The sequence below is a fragment of the Pinus tabuliformis genome, chromosome 4_1, assembly GCF_031772625.1.
Source record: "Pinus tabuliformis cultivar Carrire ecotype Pingquan chromosome 4_1, CPIR1, whole genome shotgun sequence".
Taxonomy (NCBI): domain Eukaryota; kingdom Viridiplantae; phylum Streptophyta; class Pinopsida; order Pinales; family Pinaceae; genus Pinus; species Pinus tabuliformis.
Window position 1 is genome coordinate 873,160,634 of NC_142303.1, and position 24,810 is coordinate 873,185,443.

Below are 24,810 nucleotides of genomic sequence, written 5' to 3' on the forward strand. Positions count from 1 at the left end.
TCGACAAGATCTATGGTTAGAAGGGCATATCATGTCATAAGTATTAGCCTAATTATTAGGTGGGGAGGTTTGATCTTCACATGTTTTGTATTTTAATTCTTAGCAAAACTATGTATGCCTGAAAACTACTCTAGTCACGATTTTTTCGACTGAGAAAAAAAATAATATGCCATCAACTAAAAAAAAAGTATAATATGCCATAAGTAACATGGTCCCAACCATTCTCCTTACGTGGAAGGCTCCTATTGGGTATTGGGTTCCAAAGGCCACTGCCTAAAACAACCTTTTGAACACCCAATGGGAAGCTTTGGTATTTGATAATACCACCCACGCGAAAACCCGATGTCATTCTACACCCATTCCATTTCGTGTAAAAGCTCTATCCCCCAATTTTTAAAGTATCTGGCGTTCTCTTGAAAATTGAAATATGAGCAAGAATTCCTTTGCTCCCATAGCCCATAAGAGGCAATGATAAGGCAGTTGCCTTATAAATGCTGGATATCCTTTATAGCACTATTTTTCCAATGATATTTAATGAAAAAAATCAAAATGTTGATCGAAGACACTTCACATGGGGAAACAATAGTATGACAACTCACTCTCCTCTAGTATCACCAATAAATATTATTATTGGAAAAGTATGATCCGAATTATCCACAACATTATGTTCAATATGTCGACGTTTCGAACCCCAAAGGGGGTCCATCATTAGGACAGAAAATGATAGATTATGAATGATAGATTGTGTTATCACTGAAAATGCAGTTGTCAAAATTTTTTAGCTTGGCTTAAAGATTGGGTGTTTTCGCAGCGCCTGAATTATTTTAGCAGTTTCGCAGCGCTGCCTGTTTGCGTGGTTTCGCAGCGTGCTACGAAATTGGGAATTGGTTCGAGTTCTGTTCTAAGTGAAGGTCCGAATCCTAGCATGCCTATTGTATAGAGTTTTTGTTTCCCTCCAGGAATGTTGATGAGAGCAGTGGCAGTATGTTCAAAGAGACACCTCATGATGATGTAGCTATTGTAGGATTGTCATCAAGTACATTAAGGAGTTATCTTTGAAGTCTGGTTCATAGGTGATGGTGAAAGAAGTACATACTAATGTGGGAGACTTGCAGGAGATTTTGTGTTGAATCCTCCAGACAAAGTATCTATTAAATTCCATAAAACATAGAGTGTTTGATATTTGGGATTGTCTTTTCACAATCTGTAACTTTCTTTCACAAAACAGGGCGCCGCAATGGATTGAAAGATTTGAGAAATATTTATGATAAAGTTCATATCCACACCTTGTTCAAGGATAAAGATAAGGATACTTCGGTTTTTCAATCTGAGGATGATTGATTTTTCGATCATAAGTGACCTCTAAGGAAGATTGTCTAAAGCAGAGGTTTGACCGTTTTGTCGTTGCATTGGAAGATGTTTCCAAAGATGCGCTACTTTCCTTAAAAGACAAAGCTTGGAAACTCTTGAATTCCTTGTTTCTGTTTCACTGCAAAATATGGTACCCAAGGTTAAATGTTTTTCCTATATATTGTGCTCGGTTTTTTTTCAATGGATACCTTACACTTTGTAAAGTCACTGTTACACAGAAAAAGATATATGGGAACTGAAAGATCTAGGACATCAAACAGCTCAGAGGATGGTTCTGGTTTCTGGTTCATTGCATTCTGTGCGAGAAATAAACCAAAATCTTCCAAATTTGGTTTCGTTTTGTCTCGAATGAAGCTTAATCAGTTAATCAAAGTTGAAATTATTACTAGTTAGCGCATGGTGCCTTCAGGAAAATCCCTGATAGAAATAAATGGAGATTTAGCAAACGTCGGAAGCATTGATCTTTTCTCGTTGAGAGGATTGGTTCGTGGTGAATTGTCATTGGCAGACCAAGTAGCAAGGTTGAAAGTTCTGCGAAAGGTAATGAAGATATTTCTATATACATCTGCGCCATCCGAACAGGGTTCTTTCGTTCAAGACTTTCGTTCTATCCTCGTAAACTATCTGAGCAATCTTAGGATAAAAGTTAAATGTAATTTAATGTGGACATCATGCACTTTTAAACAAGAACGAATTTTAGGTCATCGGTTTGGCACCGACGTGAATCATCATACAGATGGCGCTGAAGGAGTTAGGTTTAGCCTTTTGGCTGATCTATATACGTCCACGTCCTCGGTATCATGCTAAATCGAATCTTCATAACCGTGAATGATGTTAAGGGGTGCATAAGAATGGGCCTACAATTTATTTCTCCGGAGCCTACAGAATCGAGACAATTGGATGGCGGAGAATTCAAGTAGCAGACAACGAAACCAGTGAATCTCCATCTGGCGGTTCGTTTGCAACTCGTGCCTAACCTCATGATATCTTCCAAGCAGTAAATACTTTATCTGATGTGTTTTCTCAGAAAGGGAGTTCATTTGTTCATAATATATTACAGAGAAGATCTAGGTGGCTTCCAGAAGAAACAGATGGATCCTCGGCTTTACTTAGTTCACCGGCCCATATCACAGCTCTGAAATTTGAGAATTAAATTAACCAAGTTCTTCATGGCCTAAAAAAAAAACAGAGTCTCAAGAAGCGGAATATAAGTTTGCCCATGAAGAACTATATTTCCTCTGTTACTTACAATACCTTGTTGCTGGGAGAATTCAGACATCCAGCAGTTGAACGCCATGGTGTTGCACGAATGGTCAGAGGCTGTGCAATTTATATCAGAGAAGCTGGAGCACTTTGCTAAATAATGGTGACCGGAATATACTCTTTAAATGTTTTCCTTTCTGCGCCAGTTATGAGTCTTTTTATTTAAATTCATATTACAGTTTCAGGTGAAGATGATTTTTAGAGTTGGAAAGGGCTATTTTGTATACAGTAAGTCGAAGGCTTTAGCTGCGCTAAATGATATGAGGATGGAAAACTCAAACAAACTGGAAACGATCTATGGGCACTGAGTTGCACTTTATATCAGATGCTGTATGACATATTACCTTTTAAAGATGGCAGTGAGTGGCTCACATTCCAAAGGATCACCTCATTTGAGATTTGAAGGCAGCGAGGAATACTACAGTGAATTTATGTTCCAGTTGGGATTTATGAAGTTTTTTATTGGTTTGATGCTAATCAAGTTGGCTGTGATGTGTAATGACAGAAGTAAGCTTCATATTCTTAAAACTTTTTAGGTTCCTAATAGCTGTACAAATGTCTGAAGAGATCATGAATCTAAGCAGAAAACGCTTCAAAGATACATAGGTTCTGTTTTGACATCTACAGCAGTTTCGTAGCGCGCTACGAAACTGCTGTAGAATGCTGTTTTATGGAAAAACAATGAATTTTGATGATGAGGTGAGTTAATGGTAAAAGAAGGTCTCAAACTCAGGCAGGGAGATCATACATGGGTTTCATAACCACTCAAATAGTGACAGGTGTAGCTCTTGAAGGGAAAATAAAATATTTTGTTTATTTTCATAAAGTTTTCTCAAAGGCAATTTATGACCGAGCTACTAGGGTATTGGTGGAGTTACCAGAATGTTCGGTTGATACACCTGTTGGTCCTTAAAGTATCCAGATCATATAGCCTATGGTGGTTATGCGTTGTTAATTGAAGGTTCAAAGAACTCGGAGTGTGGTCTTTAAATGATAAAGAGGAGTGGAAGACAGGGGACCGTGGATATAGGGTGATTAATTTCATCAATTAATAAGTTGCCTTACAGCTAGCATCCGAGACCAGCTTGCTCGTGAATGCTCCCTTAACATATCTTAGCCATAATGAAAATCATACAGCTGTCCAGCATCCAAGAAAGCATCAAGTCTGCGAGGAGAATGAAATTAGTATTTTAGTTGGATTAGGATTGTGTAATTTTAGTTCAGCATGTTTGTAATTAATGCAGTAGTTAAAAGCATGTAGGAGTAGTTAATAGCCACCTTGGAGGCTCCCCTCATGCTGGAGGAGGAAGCTCGAGGTGTTTGAGTTTGCTTGCCTATATATGGGCCAAGTTAGGATGTAAAAAGGGTTGGATTGTATATACAAAAACAGAGTTTTCTAGAGCTTATGAAAGGACTGTTATAGTAATGGCAAACAGGGTTTTTTCTTCCCAAGATTCTCAATGCATCTTTTTGTTCAAATGTGATGATGGTTTAGTTTCTTAATGTTCTTTTTACAGCCTTGTTATGGCACAATCCCTCAGAATTCATATTATATGCTCTGACTTCCTGTGTGCTTGACAGGCTGTGGGTTTTGGTGAAGCATGTTTGAACATCACTCAGAATTCATTTTTAATGCTCTGACTTCCTGTATGTTCAGCAGGCTTTGATTTAGGTAAATTATGTTTGAACCTTTGATGATGCAAAGAGCCTTGGCTTCTATGAGATGACTGTGATTTGGTTTATTAACTGTGAGAGACTCCATAGCCCAATGAAGACTAATTTGATGTATGTCCAACCAGCTATATTTTTATAAATGTGTGAAGAGTTAGCCCTCTAGTGTTTGAAGGATTTTGTCAAGAGTCGTGAGAGAGCCCTCTCTGATTAGGAAGGCTAATTCCTAATCTAAAGTATGGTCTGAAACAGTTACATGAGACCTTGCTTGGTTGCAGTCCCTAGTACTGGTTTTGTGATAACATTTTGGTGCGTCTGCCGGGAGCTTAAGATTGAATTTCTGAAGGTAGCAGGAGTTCAAATGATTTTCAAGGCTGCAAACTACCTTGGCGACTCCATTGTTGAAGAATTCAAAGTTATATATTCATGGTGATTCCACTGGAGTTATGAAAGACCCAGAAGCTGCCCTTCTTTGTTCAAGGTATGCATGCATAGATTTCTCAGGACTTCATGGTTTCCCAAACCATTTTCCCAAGGATGTTTATCTTCTAAAGAATGGTCCAAAATTTAACGGTGAAGACTTGAGTTTAACGTTGGAGCATATCTCAGATTTTTGTCATTTTGCACAGCTTCTTAGAATTAAACATGAGGATGTTTGCATAAGGTTATTTTATGATTCTTTCCAAGGGAAATGCAAACAGTGGGTTGAATGCTTGCCTGCCAAGTCCATTAAGTCATTGCCAGACTTTTGGCTTTTGTTCTTGGAGGAATGGATAGATAGGCCAGAGGTGGAAGTAAAATCTCCTTCAGTTGAAGGTTTTAAACAGTGGAATGATGATCATAATAAAGAAGAAACAAATGAATCTTTTTCTTTGTCCCTGTCCTCATATCTGGAATCTTTTGACTGCAAGTCAGAGGATAAGATGAAATTTTTTGATGAAATTGCCAAAGATATTGAGAAAGAAATTGAAGGTTTAGAAGGACAGATTCAGGCATACAATTTTCATGATCATGATTATTATTCTCAAAAGTTTCCTGTGACAGAGCGCAAGGAGACTATGCTGCTTCCATCCTCTTTCATGATTGAGGAACTGAACACTGTGATTGAAGATCAGTTTGCACAGCTGGAAAGTTTCAAGGAAGGACAAGCTGATCATGTGTTCTGGGACCCTATAGCTGATTATATGGAAGAGTTTTATTCTCCAGTGTTTCAGCTTACCTATGAAGATCAGAGACAGTTTCAGTGGCAGCGGTCTTTACACTATTATATCAGTTCTGAAATCCGATACAATCAAGGAAGATTTCAGTGGCAGCGGTCATTACACTGTCATATTGGTTCTGAATTCCGGGATAGGCAAAGAAATCAAATGTCAGACAAAGCAAAGGATTGGCTGCATTGGAAGTTTCATATTGATTGAGCTGAGGAAAGTTTGAATGGTTAGGGTAGGTAGGTAGAGGTAATTGCAAATAAGCTCAAGTTCAACTGAGCATTTTTCAGTAGGTATAGTTCTCATTCTCCTACAGTCATGCTTGTCAAGAAAATTTCAGTTTGTCAAAATGGATAAGGCACTGGAGCTGCGTGTTCTTAGCGCACCACAAGGGCACACTATCCCTAGTGGAGCCACTGTTATCACTGAAAATGCAGTTGTCAAAAATTTTTAGCTTGGCTTAAAGATTGGGTGTTTTCGCAGCGCCTGAATTATTTTAGCAGTTTCGCAGCGCTGCCTGTTTGCGTGGTTTCGCAGCGTGCTACGAAATTGGGAATTGGTTCGAGTTCTAAGTGAAGGTCCGAATCCTAGCATGCCTATTGTATAGAGTTTTGTTTCCCTCCAGGAATGTTGATGAGAGCAGTGGCAGTATGTTCAAAGAGACACCTCATGATGATGTAGCTATTGTAGGATTGTCATCAAGTACATTAAGGGAGTTATCTTTGAAGTCTGGTTCATAGGTGATGGTGAAAGAAGTACATACTAATGTGGGAGACTTGCAGGAGATTTTGTGTTGAATCCTCCAGACAAAGTATCTATTAAATTCCATAAAACATAGAGTGTTTGATATTTGGGATTGTCTTTTCACAATCTGTAACTTCTTTCACAAAACAGGGCGCCGCAATGGATTGAAAGATTTGAGAAATATTTATGATAAAGTTCATATCCACACCTTGTTCAAGGATAAAGATAAGGATACTTCGGTTTTTCAATCTGAGGATGATTGATTTTTCGATCATAAGTGACCTCTAAGGAAGATTGTCTAAAGCAGAGGTTTGACCGTTTTGTCGTTGCATTGGAAGATGTTTCCAAAGATGCGCTACTTTCCTTAAAAGACAAAGCTTGGAAACTCTTGAATTCCTTGTTTCTGTTTCACTGCAAAATATGGTACCCAAGGTTAAATGTTTTTCCTATATATTGTGCTCGGTCTTTTTCCAATGGATACCTTACACTTTGGAAAGTCACTGTTACACAGAAAAAGATATATGGGAACTGAAAGATCTAGGACATCAAACAGCTCAGAGGATGGTTCTGGTTTCTGGTTCATTGCATTCTGTGCGAGAAATAAACTAAAATCTTCCAAATTTGGTTTCGTTTTGTCTCGAATGAAGCTTAATCAGTTAATCAAAGTTGAAATTATTACTAGTTAGCGCATGGTGCCTTCAGGAAAATCCCTGATAGAAATAAATGGAGATTTAGCAAACGTCGGAAGCATTGATCTTTTCTCGTTGAGAGGATTGGTTCGTGGTGAATTGTCATTGGCAGACCAAGTAGCAAGGTTGAAAGTTCTGCGAAAGGTAATGAAGATATTTCTATATACATCTGCGCCATCCGAACAGGGTTCTTTCGTTCAAGACTTTCGTTCTATCCTCGTAAACTATCTGAGCAATCTTAGGATAAAAGTTAAATGTAATTTAATGTGGACATCATGCACTTTTAAACAAGAACGAAATTTTAGGTCATCGGTTTGGCACCGACGTGAATCATCATACAGATGGCGCTGAAGGAGTTAGGTTTAGCCTTTTGGCTGATCTATATACGTCCACGTCCTCGGTATCATGCTAAATCGAATCTTCATAACCGTGAATGATGTTAAGGGGTGCATAAGAACGGGCCTACAATTTATTTCTCCGGAGCCTACAGAATCGAGACAATTGGATGGCGGAGAATTCAAGTAGCAGACAACGAAACCAGTGAATCTCCATCTGGCGGTTCGTTTGCAACTCGTGCCTAACCTCATGATATCTTCCAAGCAGTAAATACTTTATCTGATGTGTTTTCTCAGAAAGGGAGTTCATTTGTTCATAATATATTACAGAGAAGATCTAGGTGGCTTCCAGAAGAAACAGATGGATCCTCGGCTTTACTTAGTTCACCGGCCCATATCACAGCTCTGAAATTTGAGAATTAAATTAACCAAGTTCTTCATGGCCTAAAAAAAAAACAGAGTCTCAAGAAGCGGAATATAAGTTTGCCCATGAAGAACTATATTTCCTCTGTTACTTACAATACCTTGTTGCTGGGAGAATTCAGACATCCAGCAGTTGAACGCCATGGTGTTGCACGAATGGTCAGAGGCTGTGCAATTTATATTAGAGAAGCTGGAGCACTTTGCTAAATAATGGTGACCGGAATATACTCTTTAAATGTTTTCCTTTCTGCGCCAGTTATGAGTCTTTTTATTTAAATTCATATTACAGTTTCAGGTGAAGATGATTTTTAGAGTTGGAAAGGGCTATTTTGTATACAGTAAGTCGAAGGCTTTAGCTGCGCTAAATGATATGAGGATGGAAAACTCAAACAAACTGGAAACGATCTATGGGCACTGAGTTGCACTTTATATCAGATGCTGTATGACATATTACCTTTTAAAGATGGCAGTGAGTGGCTCACATTCCAAAGGATCACCTCATTTGAGATTTGAAGGCAGCGAGGAATACTACAGTGAATTTATGTTCCAGTTGGGATTTATGAAGTTTTTTATTGGTTTGATGCTAATCAAGTTGGCTGTGATGTGTAATGACAGAAGTAAGCTTCATATTCTTAAAACTTTTTAGGTTCCTAATAGCTGTACAAATGTCTGAAGAGATCATGAATCTAAGCAGAAAACGCTTCAAAGATACATAGGTTCTGTTTTGACATCTACAGCAGTTTCGTAGCGCGCTACGAAACTGCTGTAGAATGCTGTTTTATGGAAAAACAATGAATTTTGATGATGAGGTGAGTTAATGGTAAAAGAAGGTCTCAAACTCAGGCAGGGAGATCATACATGGGTTTCATAACCACTCAAACAGTGACAGGTGTAGCTCTTGAAGGGAAAATAAAATATTTTGTTTATTTTCATAAAGTTTTCTCAAAGGCAATTTATGACCGAGCTACTAGGGTATTGGTGGAGTTACCAGAATGTTCGGTTGATACACCTGTTGGTCCTTAAAGTATCCAGATCATATAGCCTATGGTGGTTATGCGTTGTTAATTGAAGGTTCAAAGAACTCGGAGTGTGGTCTTTAAATGATAAAGAGGAGTGGAAGACAGGGGACCGTGGATATAGGGTGATTAATTTCATCAATTAATAAGTTGCCTTACAGCTAGCATCCGAGACCAGCTTGCTCGGTGAATGCTCCCTTAACATATCTTAGCCATAATGAAAATCATACAGCTGTCCAGCATCCAAGAAAGCATCAAGTCTGCGAGGAGAATGAAATTAGTATTTTAGTTGGATTAGGATTGTGTAATTTTAGTTCAGCATGTTTGTAATTAATGCAGTAGTTAAAAGCATGTAGGAGTAGTTAATAGCCACCTTGGAGGCTCCCCTCATGCTGGAGGAGGAAGCTCGAGGTGTTTGAGTTTGCTTGCCTATATATGGGCCAAGTTAGGATGTAAAAAGGGTTGGATTGTATATACAAAAACAGAGTTTTCTAGAGCTTATGAAAGGACTGTTATAGTAATGGCAAACAGGGTTTTTTCTTCCCAAGATTCTCAATGCATCTTTTTGTTCAAATGTGATGATGGTTTAGTTTCTTAATGTTCTTTTTACAGCCTTGTTATGGCACAATCCCTCAGAATTCATATTATATGCTCTGACTTCCTGTGTGCTTGACAGGCTGTGGGTTTTGGTGAAGCATGTTTGAACATCACTCAGAATTCATTTTTAATGCTCTGACTTCCTGTATGTTCAGCAGGCTTTGATTTAGGTAAATTATGTTTGAACCTTTGATGATGCAAAGAGCCTTGGCTTCTATGAGATGACTGTGATTTGGTTTATTAACTGTGAGAGACTCCATAGCCCAATGAAGACTAATTTGATGTATGTCCAACCAGCTATATTTTTATAAATGTGCGAAGAGTTAGCCCTCTAGTGTTTGAAGGATTTTGTCAAGAGTCGTGAGAGAGCCCTCTCTGATTAGGAAGGCTAATTCCTAATCTAAAGTATGGTCTGAAACAGTTACATGAGACCTTGCTTGGTTGCAGTCCCTAGTACTGGTTTTGTGATAACATTTTGGTGCGTCTGCCGGGAGCTTAAGATTGAATTTCTGAAGGTAGCAGGAGTTCAAATGATTTTCAAGGCTGCAAACTACCTTGGCGACTCCATTGTTGAAGAATTCAAAGTTATATATTCATGGTGATTCCACTGGAGTTATGAAAGACCCAGAAGCTGCCCTTCTTTGTTCAAGGTATGCATGCATAGATTTCTCAGGACTTCATGGTTTCCCAAACCATTTTCCCAAGGATGTTTATCTTCTAAAGAATGGTCCAAAATTTAACGGTGAAAACTTGAGTTTAACGTTGGAGCATATCTCAGATTTTTGTCATTTTGCACAGCTTCTTAGAATTAAACATGAGGATGTTTGCATAAGGTTATTTTATGATTCTTTCCAAGGGAAATGCAAACAGTGGGTTGAATGCTTGCCTGCCAAGTCCATTAAGTCATTGCCAGACTTTTGGCTTTTGTTCTTGGAGGAATGGATAGATAGGCCAGAGGTGGAAGTAAAATCTCCTTCAGTTGAAGGTTTTAAACAGTGGAATGATGATCATAATAAAGAAGAAACAAATGAATCTTTTTCTTTGTCCCTGTCCTCATATCTGGAATCTTTTGACTGCAAGTCAGAGGATAAGATGAAATTTTTTGATGAAATTGCCAAAGATATTGAGAAAGAAATTGAAGGTTTAGAAGGACAGATTCAGGCATACAATTTTCATGATCATGATTATTATTCTCAAAAGTTTCCTGTGACAGAGCGCAAGGAGACTATGCTGCTTCCATCCTCTTTCATGATTGAGGAACTGAACACTGTGATTGAAGATCAGTTTGCACAGCTGGAAAGTTTCAAGGAAGGACAAGCTGATCATGTGTTCTGGGACCCTATAGCTGATTATATGGAAGAGTTTTATTCTCCAGTGTTTCAGCTTACCTATGAAGATCAGAGACAGTTTCAGTGGCAGCGGTCTTTACACTATTATATCAGTTCTGAAATCCGATACAATCAAGGAAGATTTCAGTGGCAGCGGTCATTACACTGTCATATTGGTTCTGAATTCCGGGATAGGCAAAGAAATCAAATGTCAGACAAAGCAAAGGATTGGCTGCATTGGAAGTTTCATATTGATTGAGCTGAGGAAAGTTTGAATGGTTAGGGTAGGTAGGTAGAGGTAATTGCAAATAAGCTCAAGTTCAACTGAGCATTTTTCAGTAGGTATAGTTCTCATTCTCCTACAGTCATGCTTGTCAAGAAAATTTCAGTTTGTCAAAATGGATAAGGCACTGGAGCTGCGTGTTCTTAGCGCACCACAAGGGCACACTATCCCTAGTGGAGCCACTGTTATCACTGAAAATGCAGTTGTCAAAATTTTTTAGCTTGGCTTAAAGATTGGGTGTTTTCGCAGCGCCTGAATTATTTTAGCAGTTTCGCAGCGCTGCCTGTTTGCGTGGTTTCGCAGCGTGCTACGAAATTGGGAATTGGTTCGAGTTCTAAGTGAAGGTCCGAATCCTAGCATGCCTATTGTATAGAGTTTTGTTTCCCTCCAGGAATGTTGATGAGAGCAGTGGCAGTATGTTCAAAGAGACACCTCATGATGATGTAGCTATTGTAGGATTGTCATCAAGTACATTAAGGGAGTTATCTTTGAAGTCTGGTTCATAGGTGATGGTGAAAGAAGTACATACTAATGTGGGAGACTTGCAGGAGATTTTGTGTTGAATCCTCCAGACAAAGTATCTATTAAATTCCATAAAACATAGAGTGTTTGATATTTGGGATTGTCTTTTCACAATCTGTAACTTCTTTCACAAAACAGGGCGCCGCAATGGATTGAAAGATTTGAGAAATATTTATGATAAAGTTCATATCCACACCTTGTTCAAGGATAAAGATAAGGATACTTCGGTTTTTCAATCTGAGGATGATTGATTTTTCGATCATAAGTGACCTCTAAGGAAGATTGTCTAAAGCAGAGGTTTGACCGTTTTGTCGTTGCATTGGAAGATGTTTCCAAAGATGCGCTACTTTCCTTAAAAGACAAAGCTTGGAAACTCTTGAATTCCTTGTTTCTGTTTCACTGCAAAATATGGTACCCAAGGTTAAATGTTTTTCCTATATATTGTGCTCGGTCTTTTTCCAATGGATACCTTACACTTTGTAAAGTCACTGTTACACAGAAAAAGATATATGGGAACTGAAAGATCTAGGACATCAAACAGCTCAGAGGATGGTTCTGGTTTCTGGTTCATTGCATTCTGTGCGAGAAATAAACTAAAATCTTCCAAATTTGGTTTCGTTTTGTCTCGAATGAAGCTTAATCAGTTAATCAAAGTTGAAATTATTACTAGTTAGCGCATGGTGCCTTCAGGAAAATCCCTGATAGAAATAAATGGAGATTTAGCAAACGTCGGAAGCATTGATCTTTTCTCGTTGAGAGGATTGGTTCGTGGTGAATTGTCATTGGCAGACCAAGTAGCAAGGTTGAAAGTTCTGCGAAAGGTAATGAAGATATTTCTATATACATCTGCGCCATCCGAACAGGGTTCTTTCGTTCAAGACTTTCGTTCTATCCTCGTAAACTATCTGAGCAATCTTAGGATAAAAGTTAAATGTAATTTAATGTGGACATCATGCACTTTTAAACAAGAACGAAATTTTAGGTCATCGGTTTGGCACCGACGTGAATCATCATACAGATGGCGCTGAAGGAGTTAGGTTTAGCCTTTTGGCTGATCTATATACGTCCACGTCCTCGGTATCATGCTAAATCGAATCTTCATAACCGTGAATGATGTTAAGGGGTGCATAAGAACGGGCCTACAATTTATTTCTCCGGAGCCTACAGAATCGAGACAATTGGATGGCGGAGAATTCAAGTAGCAGACAACGAAACCAGTGAATCTCCATCTGGCGGTTCGTTTGCAACTCGTGCCTAACCTCATGATATCTTCCAAGCAGTAAATACTTTATCTGATGTGTTTTCTCAGAAAGGGAGTTCATTTGTTCATAATATATTACAGAGAAGATCTAGGTGGCTTCCAGAAGAAACAGATGGATCCTCGGCTTTACTTAGTTCACCGGCCCATATCACAGCTCTGAAATTTGAGAATTAAATTAACCAAGTTCTTCATGGCCTAAAAAAAAAACAGAGTCTCAAGAAGCGGAATATAAGTTTGCCCATGAAGAACTATATTTCCTCTGTTACTTACAATACCTTGTTGCTGGGAGAATTCAGACATCCAGCAGTTGAACGCCATGGTGTTGCACGAATGGTCAGAGGCTGTGCAATTTATATCAGAGAAGCTGGAGCACTTTGCTAAATAATGGTGACCGGAATATACTCTTTAAATGTTTTCCTTTCTGCGCCAGTTATGAGTCTTTTTATTTAAATTCATATTACAGTTTCAGGTGAAGATGATTTTTAGAGTTGGAAAGGGCTATTTTGTATACAGTAAGTCGAAGGCTTTAGCTGCGCTAAATGATATGAGGATGGAAAACTCAAACAAACTGGAAACGATCTATGGGCACTGAGTTGCACTTTATATCAGATGCTGTATGACATATTACCTTTTAAAGATGGCAGTGAGTGGCTCACATTCCAAAGGATCACCTCATTTGAGATTTGAAGGCAGCGAGGAATACTACAGTGAATTTATGTTCCAGTTGGGATTTATGAAGTTTTTTATTGGTTTGATGCTAATCAAGTTGGCTGTGATGTGTAATGACAGAAGTAAGCTTCATATTCTTAAAACTTTTTAGGTTCCTAATAGCTGTACAAATGTCTGAAGAGATCATGAATCTAAGCAGAAAACGCTTCAAAGATACATAGGTTCTGTTTTGACATCTACAGCAGTTTCGTAGCGCGCTACGAAACTGCTGTAGAATGCTGTTTTATGGAAAAACAATGAATTTTGATGATGAGGTGAGTTAATGGTAAAAGAAGGTCTCAAACTCAGGCAGGGAGATCATACATGGGTTTCATAACCACTCAAACAGTGACAGGTGTAGCTCTTGAAGGGAAAATAAAATATTTTGTTTATTTTCATAAAGTTTTCTCAAAGGCAATTTATGACCGAGCTACTAGGGTATTGGTGGAGTTACCAGAATGTTCGGTTGATACACCTGTTGGTCCTTAAAGTATCCAGATCATATAGCCTATGGTGGTTATGCGTTGTTAATTGAAGGTTCAAAGAACTCGGAGTGTGGTCTTTAAATGATAAAGAGGAGTGGAAGACAGGGGACCGTGGATATAGGGTGATTAATTTCATCAATTAATAAGTTGCCTTACAGCTAGCATCCGAGACCAGCTTGCTCGGTGAATGCTCCCTTAACATATCTTAGCCATAATGAAAATCATACAGCTGTCCAGCATCCAAGAAAGCATCAAGTCTGCGAGGAGAATGAAATTAGTATTTTAGTTGGATTAGGATTGTGTAATTTTAGTTCAGCATGTTTGTAATTAATGCAGTAGTTAAAAGCATGTAGGAGTAGTTAATAGCCACCTTGGAGGCTCCCCTCATGCTGGAGGAGGAAGCTCGAGGTGTTTGAGTTTGCTTGCCTATATATGGGCCAAGTTAGGATGTAAAAAGGGTTGGATTGTATATACAAAAACAGAGTTTTCTAGAGCTTATGAAAGGACTGTTATAGTAATGGCAAACAGGGTTTTTTCTTCCCAAGATTCTCAATGCATCTTTTTGTTCAAATGTGATGATGGTTTAGTTTCTTAATGTTCTCTTTACAGCCTTGTTATGGCACAATCCCTCAGAATTCATATTATATGCTCTGACTTCCTGTGTGCTTGACAGGCTGTGGGTTTTGGTGAAGCATGTTTGAACATCACTCAGAATTCATTTTTAATGCTCTGACTTCCTGTATGTTCAGCAGGCTTTGATTTAGGTAAATTATGTTTGAACCTTTGATGATGCAAAGAGCCTTGGCTTCTATGAGATGACTGTGATTTGGTTTATTAACTGTGAGAGACTCCATAGCCCAATGAAGACTAATTTGATGTATGTCCAACCAGCTATATTTTTATAAATGTGCGAAGAGTTAGCCCTCTAGTGTTTGAAGGATTTTGTCAAGAGTCGTGAGAGAGCCCTCTCTGATTAGGAAGGCTAATTCCTAATCTAAAGTATGGTCTGAAACAGTTACATGAGACCTTGCTTGGTTGCAGTCCCTAGTACTGGTTTTGTGATAACATTTTGGTGCGTCTGCCGGGAGCTTAAGATTGAATTTCTGAAGGTAGCAGGAGTTCAAATGATTTTCAAGGCTGCAAACTACCTTGGCGACTCCATTGTTGAAGAATTCAAAGTTATATATTCATGGTGATTCCACTGGAGTTATGAAAGACCCAGAAGCTGCCCTTCTTTGTTCAAGGTATGCATGCATAGATTTCTCAGGACTTCATGGTTTCCCAAACCATTTTCCCAAGGATGTTTATCTTCTAAAGAATGGTCCAAAATTTAACGGTGAAGACTTGAGTTTAACGTTGGAGCATATCTCAGATTTTTGTCATTTTGCACAGCTTCTTAGAATTAAACATGAGGATGTTTGCATAAGGTTATTTTATGATTCTTTCCAAGGGAAATGCAAACAGTGGGTTGAATGCTTGCCTGCCAAGTCCATTAAGTCATTGCCAGACTTTTGGCTTTTGTTCTTGGAGGAATGGATAGATAGGCCAGAGGTGGAAGTAAAATCTCCTTCAGTTGAAGGTTTTAAACAGTGGAATGATGATCATAATAAAGAAGAAACAAATGAATCTTTTTCTTTGTCCCTGTCCTCATATCTGGAATCTTTTCACTGCAAAATATGGTACCCAAGGTTAAATGTTTTTCCTATATATTGTGCTCGGTCTTTTTCCAATGGATACCTTACACTTTGTAAAGTCACTGTTACACAGAAAAAGATATATGGGAACTGAAAGATCTAGGACATCAAACAGCTCAGAGGATGGTTCTGGTTTCTGGTTCATTGCATTCTGTGCGAGAAATAAACTAAAATCTTCCAAATTTGGTTTCGTTTTGTCTCGAATGAAGCTTAATCAGTTAATCAAAGTTGAAATTATTACTAGTTAGCGCATGGTGCCTCCAGGAAAATCCCTGATAGAAATAAATGGAGATTTAGCAAACGTCGGAAGCATTGATCTTTTCTCGTTGAGAGGATTGGTTCGTGGTGAATTGTCATTGGTAGACCAAGTAGCAAGGTTGAAAGTTCTGCGAAAGGTAATGAAGATATTTCTATATACATCTGCGCCATCCGAATAGGGTTCTTTCGTTCAAGACTTTCGTTCTATCCTCGTAAACTATCTGAGCAATCTTAGGATAAAAGTTAAATGTAATTTAATGTGGACATCATGCACTTTTAAACAAGAACGAAATTTTAGGTCATCGGTTTGGCACCGACGTGAATCATCATACAGATGGCGCTGAAGGAGTTAGGTTTAGCCTTTTGGCTGATCTATATACGTCCACGTCCTCGGTATCATGCTAAATCGAATCTTCATAACCGTGAATGATGTTAAGGGGTGCATAAGAACGGGCCTACAATTTATTTCTCCGGAGCCTACAGAATCGAGACAATTGGATGGCGGAGAATTCAAGTAGCAGACAACGAAACCAGTGAATCTCCATCTGGCGGTTCGTTTGCAACTCGTGCCTAACCTCATGATATCTTCCAAGCAGTAAATACTTTATCTGATGTGTTTTCTCAGAAAGGGAGTTCATTTGTTCATAATATATTACAGAGAAGATCTAGGTGGCTTCCAGAAGAAACAGATGGATCCTCGGCTTTACTTAGTTCACCGGCCCATATCACAGCTCTGAAATTTGAGAATTAAATTAACCAAGTTCTTCATGGCCTAAAAAAAAAACAGAGTCTCAAGAAGCGGAATATAAGTTTGCCCATGAAGAACTATATTTCCTCTGTTACTTACAATACCTTGTTGCTGGGAGAATTCAGACATCCAGCAGTTGAACGCCATGGTGTTGCACGAATGGTCAGAGGCTGTGCAATTTATATCAGAGAAGCTGGAGCACTTTGCTAAATAATGGTGACCGGAATATACTCTTTAAATGTTTTCCTTTCTGCGCCAGTTATGAGTCTTTTTATTTAAATTCATATTACAGTTTCAGGTGAAGATGATTTTTAGAGTTGGAAAGGGCTATTTTGTATACAGTAAGTCGAAGGCTTTAGCTGCGCTAAATGATATGAGGATGGAAAACTCAAACAAACTGGAAACGATCTATGGGCACTGAGTTGCACTTTATATCAGATGCTGTATGACATATTACCTTTTAAAGATGGCAGTGAGTGGCTCACATTCCAAAGGATCACCTCATTTGAGATTTGAAGGCAGCGAGGAATACTACAGTGAATTTATGTTCCAGTTGGGATTTATGAAGTTTTTTATTGGTTTGATGCTAATCAAGTTGGCTGTGATGTGTAATGACAGAAGCAAGCTTCATATTCTTAAAACTTTTTAGGTTCCTAATAGCTGTACAAATGTCTGAAGAGATCATGAATCTAAGCAGAAAACGCTTCAAAGATACATAGGTTCTGTTTTGACATCTACAGCAGTTTCGTAGCGCGCTACGAAACTGCTGTAGAATGCTGTTTTATGGAAAAACAATGAATTTTGATGATGAGGTGAGTTAATGGTAAAAGAAGGTCTCAAACTCAGGCAGGGAGATCATACATGGGTTTCATAACCACTCAAACAGTGACAGGTGTAGCTCTTGAAGGGAAAATAAAATATTTTGTTTATTTTCATAAAGTTTTCTCAAAGGCAATTTATGACCGAGCTACTAGGGTATTGGTGGAGTTACCAGAATGTTCGGTTGATACACCTGTTGGTCCTTAAAGTATCCAGATCATATAGCCTATGGTGGTTATGCGTTGTTAATTGAAGGTTCAAAGAACTCGGAGTGTGGTCTTTAAATGATAAAGAGGAGTGGAAGACAGGGGACCGTGGATATAGGGTGATTAATTTCATCAATTAATAAGTTGCCTTACAGCTAGCATCCGAGACCAGCTTGCTCGGTGAATGCTCCCTTAACATATCTTAGCCATAATGAAAATCATACAGCTGTCCAGCATCCAAGAAAGCATCAAGTCTGCGAGGAGAATGAAATTAGTATTTTAGTTGGATTAGGATTGTGTAATTTTAGTTCAGCATGTTTGTAATTAATGCAGTAGTTAAAAGCATGTAGGAGTAGTTAATAGCCACCTTGGAGGCTCCCCTCATGCTGGAGGAGGAAGCTCGAGGTGTTTGAGTTTGCTTGCCTATATATGGGCCAAGTTAGGATGTAAAAAGGGTTGGATTGTATATACAAAAACAGAGTTTTCTAGAGCTTATGAAAGGACTGTTATAGTAATGGCAAACAGGGTTTTTTCTTCCCAAGATTCTCAATGCATCTTTTTGTTCAAATGTGATGATGGTTTAGTTTCTTAATGTTCTTTTTACAGCCTTGTTATGGCACAATCCCTCAGAATTCATATTATATGCTCTGACTTCCTGTGTGCTTGACAGGCTGTGGGTTTTGGTGAAGCATGTTTGAACATCACTCAGAATTCATTTTTAATGCTCTGACTTCCTGTATGTTCAGCAGGCTTTGATTTAGGTAAATTATGTTTGAACCTTTGATGATGCAAAGAGCCTTGGCTTCTATGAGATGACTGTGATTTGGTTTATTAACTGTGAGAGACTCCATAGCCCAATGAAGACTAATTTGATGTATGTCCAACCAGCTATATTTTTATAAATGTGTGAAGAGTTAGCCCTCTAGTGTTTGAAGGATTTTGTCAAGAGTCGTGAGAGAGCCCTCTCTGATTAGGAAGGCTAATTCCTAATCTAAAGTATGGTCTGAAACAGTTACATGAGACCTTGCTTGGTTGCAGTCCCTAGTACTGGTTTTGTGATAACATTTTGGTGCGTCTGCCGGGAGCTTAAGATTGAATTTCTGAAGGTAGCAGGAGTTCAAATGATTTTCAAGGCTGCAAACTACCTTGGCGACTCCATTGTTGAAGAATTCAAAGTTATATATTCATGGTGATTCCACTGGAGTTATGAAAGACCCAGAAGCTGCCCTTCTTTGTTCAAGGTATGCATGCATAGATTTCTCAGGACTTCATGGTTTCCCAAACCATTTTCCCAAGGATGTTTATCTTCTAAAGAATGGTCCAAAATTTAACGGTGAAGACTTGAGTTTAACGTTGGAGCATATCTCAGATTTTTGTCATTTTGCACAGCTTCTTAGAATTAAACATGAGGATGTTTGCATAAGGTTATTTTATGATTCTTTCCAAGGGAAATGCAAACAGTGGGTTGAATGCTTGCCTGCCAAGTCCATTAAGTCATTGCCAGACTTTTGGCTTTTGTTCTTGGAGGAATGGATAGATAGGCCAGAGGTGGAAGTAAAATCTCCTTCAGTTGAAGGTTTTAAACAGTGGAATGATGATCATAATAAAGAAGAAACAAATGAATCTTTTTCTTTGTCCCTGTCCTCATATCTGGAATCTTTTGACTGCAAGTCAGAGGATAAGATGAAATTTTTTGATGAAATTGCCAAAGATATTGAGAAAGAAATTGAAGGTTTAGAAGGACAGATTCAGGCATACAATTTTCATGATCATGATTATTATTCTCAAAAGTTTCCTGTGACAGAGCGCAAGGAGACTATGCTGCTTCCATCCTCTTTCATGATTGAGGAACTGAACACTGTGATTGAAGATCAGTTTGCACAGCTGGAAAGTTTCAAGGAAGGACAAGCTGATCATGTGTTCTGGGACCCTATAGCTGATTATATGGAAGAGTTTTATTCTCCAGTGTTTCAGCTTACCTATGAAGATCAGAGACAGTTTCAGTGGCAGCGGTCTTTACACTATTATATCAGTTCTGAAATCCGACACAATCAAGGAAGATTTCAGTGGCAGCGGTCATTACACTGTCATATTGGTTCTGAATTCCGGGATAGGTAAAGAAATCAAATGTCAGACAAAGCAAAGGATTGGCTGCATTGGAAGTTTCATATTGATTGAGCTGAGGAAAGTTTGAATGGTTAGGGTAGGTAGGTAGAGGTAATTGCAAATAAGCTCAAGTTCAACTGAGCATTTTTCAGTAGGTATAGTTCTCATTCTCCTACAGTCATGCTTGTCAAGAAAATTTCAGTTTGTCAAAATGGATAAGGCACTGGAGCTGCGTGTTCTTAGCGCACCACAAGGGCACACTATCCCTAGTGGAGCCACTGTTATCACTGAAAATGCAGTTGTCAAAAATTTTTAGCTTGGCTTAAAGATTGGGTGTTTTCGCAGCGCCTGAATTATTTTAGCAGTTTCGCAGCGCTGCCTGTTTGCGTGGTTTCGCAGCGTGCTACGAAATTGGGAATTGGTTCGAGTTCTAAGTGAAGGTCCGAATCCTAGCATGCCTATTGTATAGAGTTTTGTTTCCCTCCAGGAATGTTGATGAGAGCAGTGGCAGTATGTTCAAATAGACACCTCATGATGATGTAGCTATTGTAGGATTGTCATCAAGTACATTAAGGGAGTTATCTTTGAAGTCTGGTTCATAGGTGATGGTGAAAGAAGTACATACTAATGTGGGAGACTTGCAGGAGATTTTGTGTTGAATCCTCCAGACAAAGTATCTATTAAATTCCATAAAACATAGAGTGTTTGATATTTGGGATTGTCTTTTCACAATCTGTAACTTCTTTCACAAAACAGGGCGCCGCAATGGATTGAAAGATTTGAGAAATATTTATGATAAAGTTCATATCCACACCTTGTTCAAGGATAAAGATAAGGATACTTCGGTTTTTCAATCTGAGGATGATTGATTTTTCGATCATAAGTGACCTCTAAGGAAGATTGTCTAAAGCAGAGGTTTGACCGTTTTGTCGTTGCATTGGAAGATGTTTCCAAAGATGCGCTACTTTCCTTAAAAGACAAAGCTTGGAAACTCTTGAATTCCTTGTTTCTGTTTCACTGCAAAATATGGTACCCAAGGTTAAATGTTTTTCCTATATATTGTGCTCGGTCTTTTTCCAATGGATACCTTACACTTTGTAAAGTCACTGTTACACAGAAAAAGATATATGGGAACTGAAAGATCTAGGACATCAAACAGCTCAGAGGATGGTTCTGGTTTCTGGTTCATTGCATTCTGTGCGAGAAATAAACTAAAATCTTCCAAATTTGGTTTCGTTTTGTCTCGAATGAAGCTTAATCAGTTAATCAAAGTTGAAATTATTACTAGTTAGCGCATGGTGCCTTCAGAAAAATCCCTGATAGAAATAAATGGAGATTTAGCAAACGTCGGAAGCATTGATCTTTTCTCGTTGAGAGGATTGGTTCGTGGTGAATTGTCATTGGCAGACCAAGTAGCAAGGTTGAAAGTTCTGCGAAAGGTAATGAAGATATTTCTATATACATCTGCGCCATCCGAACAGGGTTCTTTCGTTCAAGACTTTCGTTCTATCCTCGTAAACTATCTGAGCAATCTTAGGATAAAAGTTAAATGTAATTTAATGTGGACATCATGCACTTTTAAACAAGAACGAAATTTTAGGTCATCGGTTTGGCACCGACGTGAATCATCATACAGATGGCACTGAAGGAGTTAGGTTTAGCCTTTTGGCTGATCTATATACGTCCACGTCCTCGGTATCATGCTAAATCGAATCTTCATAACCGTGAATGATGTTAAGGGGTGCATAAGAACGGGCCTACAATTTATTTCTCCGGAGCCTACAGAATCGAGACAATTGGATGGCGGAGAATTCAAGTAGCAGACAACGAAACCAGTGAATCTCCATCTAGCGGTTCGTTTGCAACTCGTGCCTAACCTCATGATATCTTCCAAGCAGTAAATACTTTATCTGATGTGTTTTCTCAGAAATGGAGTTCATTTGTTCATAATATATTACAGAGAAGATCTAGGTGGCTTCCAGAAGAAACAGATGGATCCTCGGCTTTACTTAGTTCACCGGCCCATATCACAGCTCTGAAATTTGAGAATTAAATTAACCAAGTTCTTCATGGCCTAAAAAAAAAACAGAGTCTCAAGAAGCGGAATATAAGTTTGCCCATGAAGAACTATATTTCCTCTGTTACTTACAATACCTTGTTGCTGGGAGAATTCAGACATCCAGCAGTTGAACGCCATGGTGTTGCACGAATGGTCAGAGGCTGTGCAATTTATATCAGAGAAGCTGGAGCACTTTGCTAAATAATGGTGACCGGAATATACTCTTTAAATGTTTTCCTTTCTGCGCCAGTTATGAGTCTTTTTATTTAAATTCATATTACAGTTTCAGGTGAAGATGATTTTTAGAGTTGGAAAGGGCTATTTTGTATACAGTAAGTCGAAGGCTTTAGCTGCGCTAAATGATATGAGGATGGAAAACTCAAACAAACTGGAAACGATCTATGGGCACTGAGTTGCACTTTATATCAGATGCTGTATGACATATTACCTTTTAAAGATGGCAGTGAGTGGCTCACATTCCAAAGGATCACCTCATTTGAGATTTGAAGGCAGCGAGGAATACTACAGTGAATTTATGTTCCAGTTGGGATTTATGAAGTTTTTTATTGGTTTGATGCTAATCAAGTTGGCTGTGATGTGTAATGACAGAAGTAAGCTTCATATTCTTAAAACTTTTTAGGTTCCTAATAGCTGTACAAATGTCTGAAGAGATCATGAATCTAAGCAGAAAACGCTTCAAAGATACATAGGTTCTGTTTTGACATCTACAGCAGTTTCGTAGCGCGCTACGAAACTGCTGTAGAATGCTGTTTTATGGAAAAACAATGAATTTTGATGATGAGGTGAGTTAATGGTAAAAGAAGGTCTCAAACTCAGGCAGGGAGATCATACATGGGTTTCATAACCACTCAAACAGTGACAGGTGTAGCTCTTGAAGGGAAAATAAAATATTTTGTTTATTTTCATAAAGTTTTCTCAAAGGCAATTTATGACCGAGCTACTAGGGTATTGGTGGAGTTACCAGAATGTTCGGTTGATACACCTGTTGGTCCTTAAAGTATCCAGATCATATAGCCTATGGTGGTTATGCGTTGTTAATTGAAGGTTCAAAGAACTCGGAGTGTGGTCTTTAAATGATAAAGAGGAGTGGAAGACAGGGGACCGTGGATATAGGGTGATTAATTTCATCAATTAATAAGTTGCCTTACAGCTAGCATCCGAGACCAGCTTGCTCGGTGAATGCTCCCTTAACATATCTTAGCCATAATGAAAATCATACAGCTGTCCAGCATCCAAGAAAGCATCAAGTCTGCGAGGAGAATGAAATTAGTATTTTAGTTGGATTAGGATTGTGTAATTTTAGTTCAGCATGTTTGTAATTAATGCAGTAGTTAAAAGCATGTAGGAGTAGTTAATAGCCACCTTGGAGGCTCCCCTCATGCTGGAGGAGGAAGCTCGAGGTGTTTGAGTTTGCTTGCCTATATATGGGCCAAGTTAGGATGTAAAAAGGGTTGGATTGTATATACAAAAACAGAGTTTTCTAGAGCTTATGAAAGGACTGTTATAGTAATGGCAAACAGGGTTTTTTCTTCCCAAGATTCTCAATGCATCTTTTTGTTCAAATGTGATGATGGTTTAGTTTCTTAATGTTCTTTTTACAGCCTTGTTATGGCACAATCCCTCAGAATTCATATTATATGCTCTGACTTCCTGTGTGCTTGACAGGCTGTGGGTTTTGGTGAAGCATGTTTGAACATCACTCAGAATTCATTTTTAATGCTCTGACTTCCTGTATGTTCAGCAGGCTTTGATTTAGGTAAATTATGTTTGAACCTTTGATGATGCAAAGAGCCTTGGCTTCTATGAGATGACTGTGATTTGGTTTATTAACTGTGAGAGACTCCATAGCCCAATGAAGACTAATTTGATGTATGTCCAACCAGCTATATTTTTATAAATGTGTGAAGAGTTAGCCCTCTAGTGTTTGAAGGATTTTGTCAAGAGTCGTGAGAGAGCCCTCTCTGATTAGGAAGGCTAATTCCTAATCTAAAGTATGGTCTGAAACAGTTACATGAGACCTTGCTTGGTTGCAGTCCCTAGTACTGGTTTTGTGATAACATTTTGTTGCGTCTGCCGGGAGCTTAAGATTGAATTTCTGAAGGTAGCAGGAGTTCAAATGATTTTCAAGGCTGCAAACTACCTTGGCGACTCCATTGTTGAAGAATTCAAAGTTATATATTCATGGTGATTCCACTGGAGTTATGAAAGACCCAGAAGCTGCCCTTCTTTGTTCAAGGTATGCATGCATAGATTTCTCAGGACTTCATGGTTTCCCAAACCATTTTCCCAAGGATGTTTATCTTCTAAAGAATGGTCCAAAATTTAACGGTGAAGACTTGAGTTTAACGTTGGAGCATATCTCAGATTTTTGTCATTTTGCACAGCTTCTTAGAATTAAACATGAGGATGTTTGCATAAGGTTATTTTATGATTCTTTCCAAGGGAAATGCAAACAGTGGGTTGAATGCTTGCCTGCCAAGTCCATTAAGTCATTGCCAGACTTTTGGCTTTTGTTCTTGGAGGAATGGATAGATAGGCCAGAGGTGGAAGTAAAATCTCCTTCAGTTGAAGGTTTTAAACAGTGGAATGATGATCATAATAAAGAAGAAACAAATGAATCCTTTTCTTTGTCCCTGTCCTCATATCTGGAATCTTTTGACTGCAAGTCAGAGGATAAGATGAAATTTTTTGATGAAATTGCCAAAGATATTGAGAAAGAAATTGAAGGTTTAGAAGGACAGATTCAGGCATACAATTTTCATGATCATGATTATTATTCTCAAAAGTTTCCTGTGACAGAGCGCAAGGAGACTATGCTGCTTCCATCCTCTTTCATGATTGAGGAACTGAACACTGTGATTGAAGATCAGTTTGCACAGCTGGAAAGTTTCAAGGAAGGACAAGCTGATCATGTGTTCTGGGACCCTATAGCTGATTATATGGAAGAGTTTTATTCTCCAGTGTTTCAGCTTACCTATGAAGATCAGAGACAGTT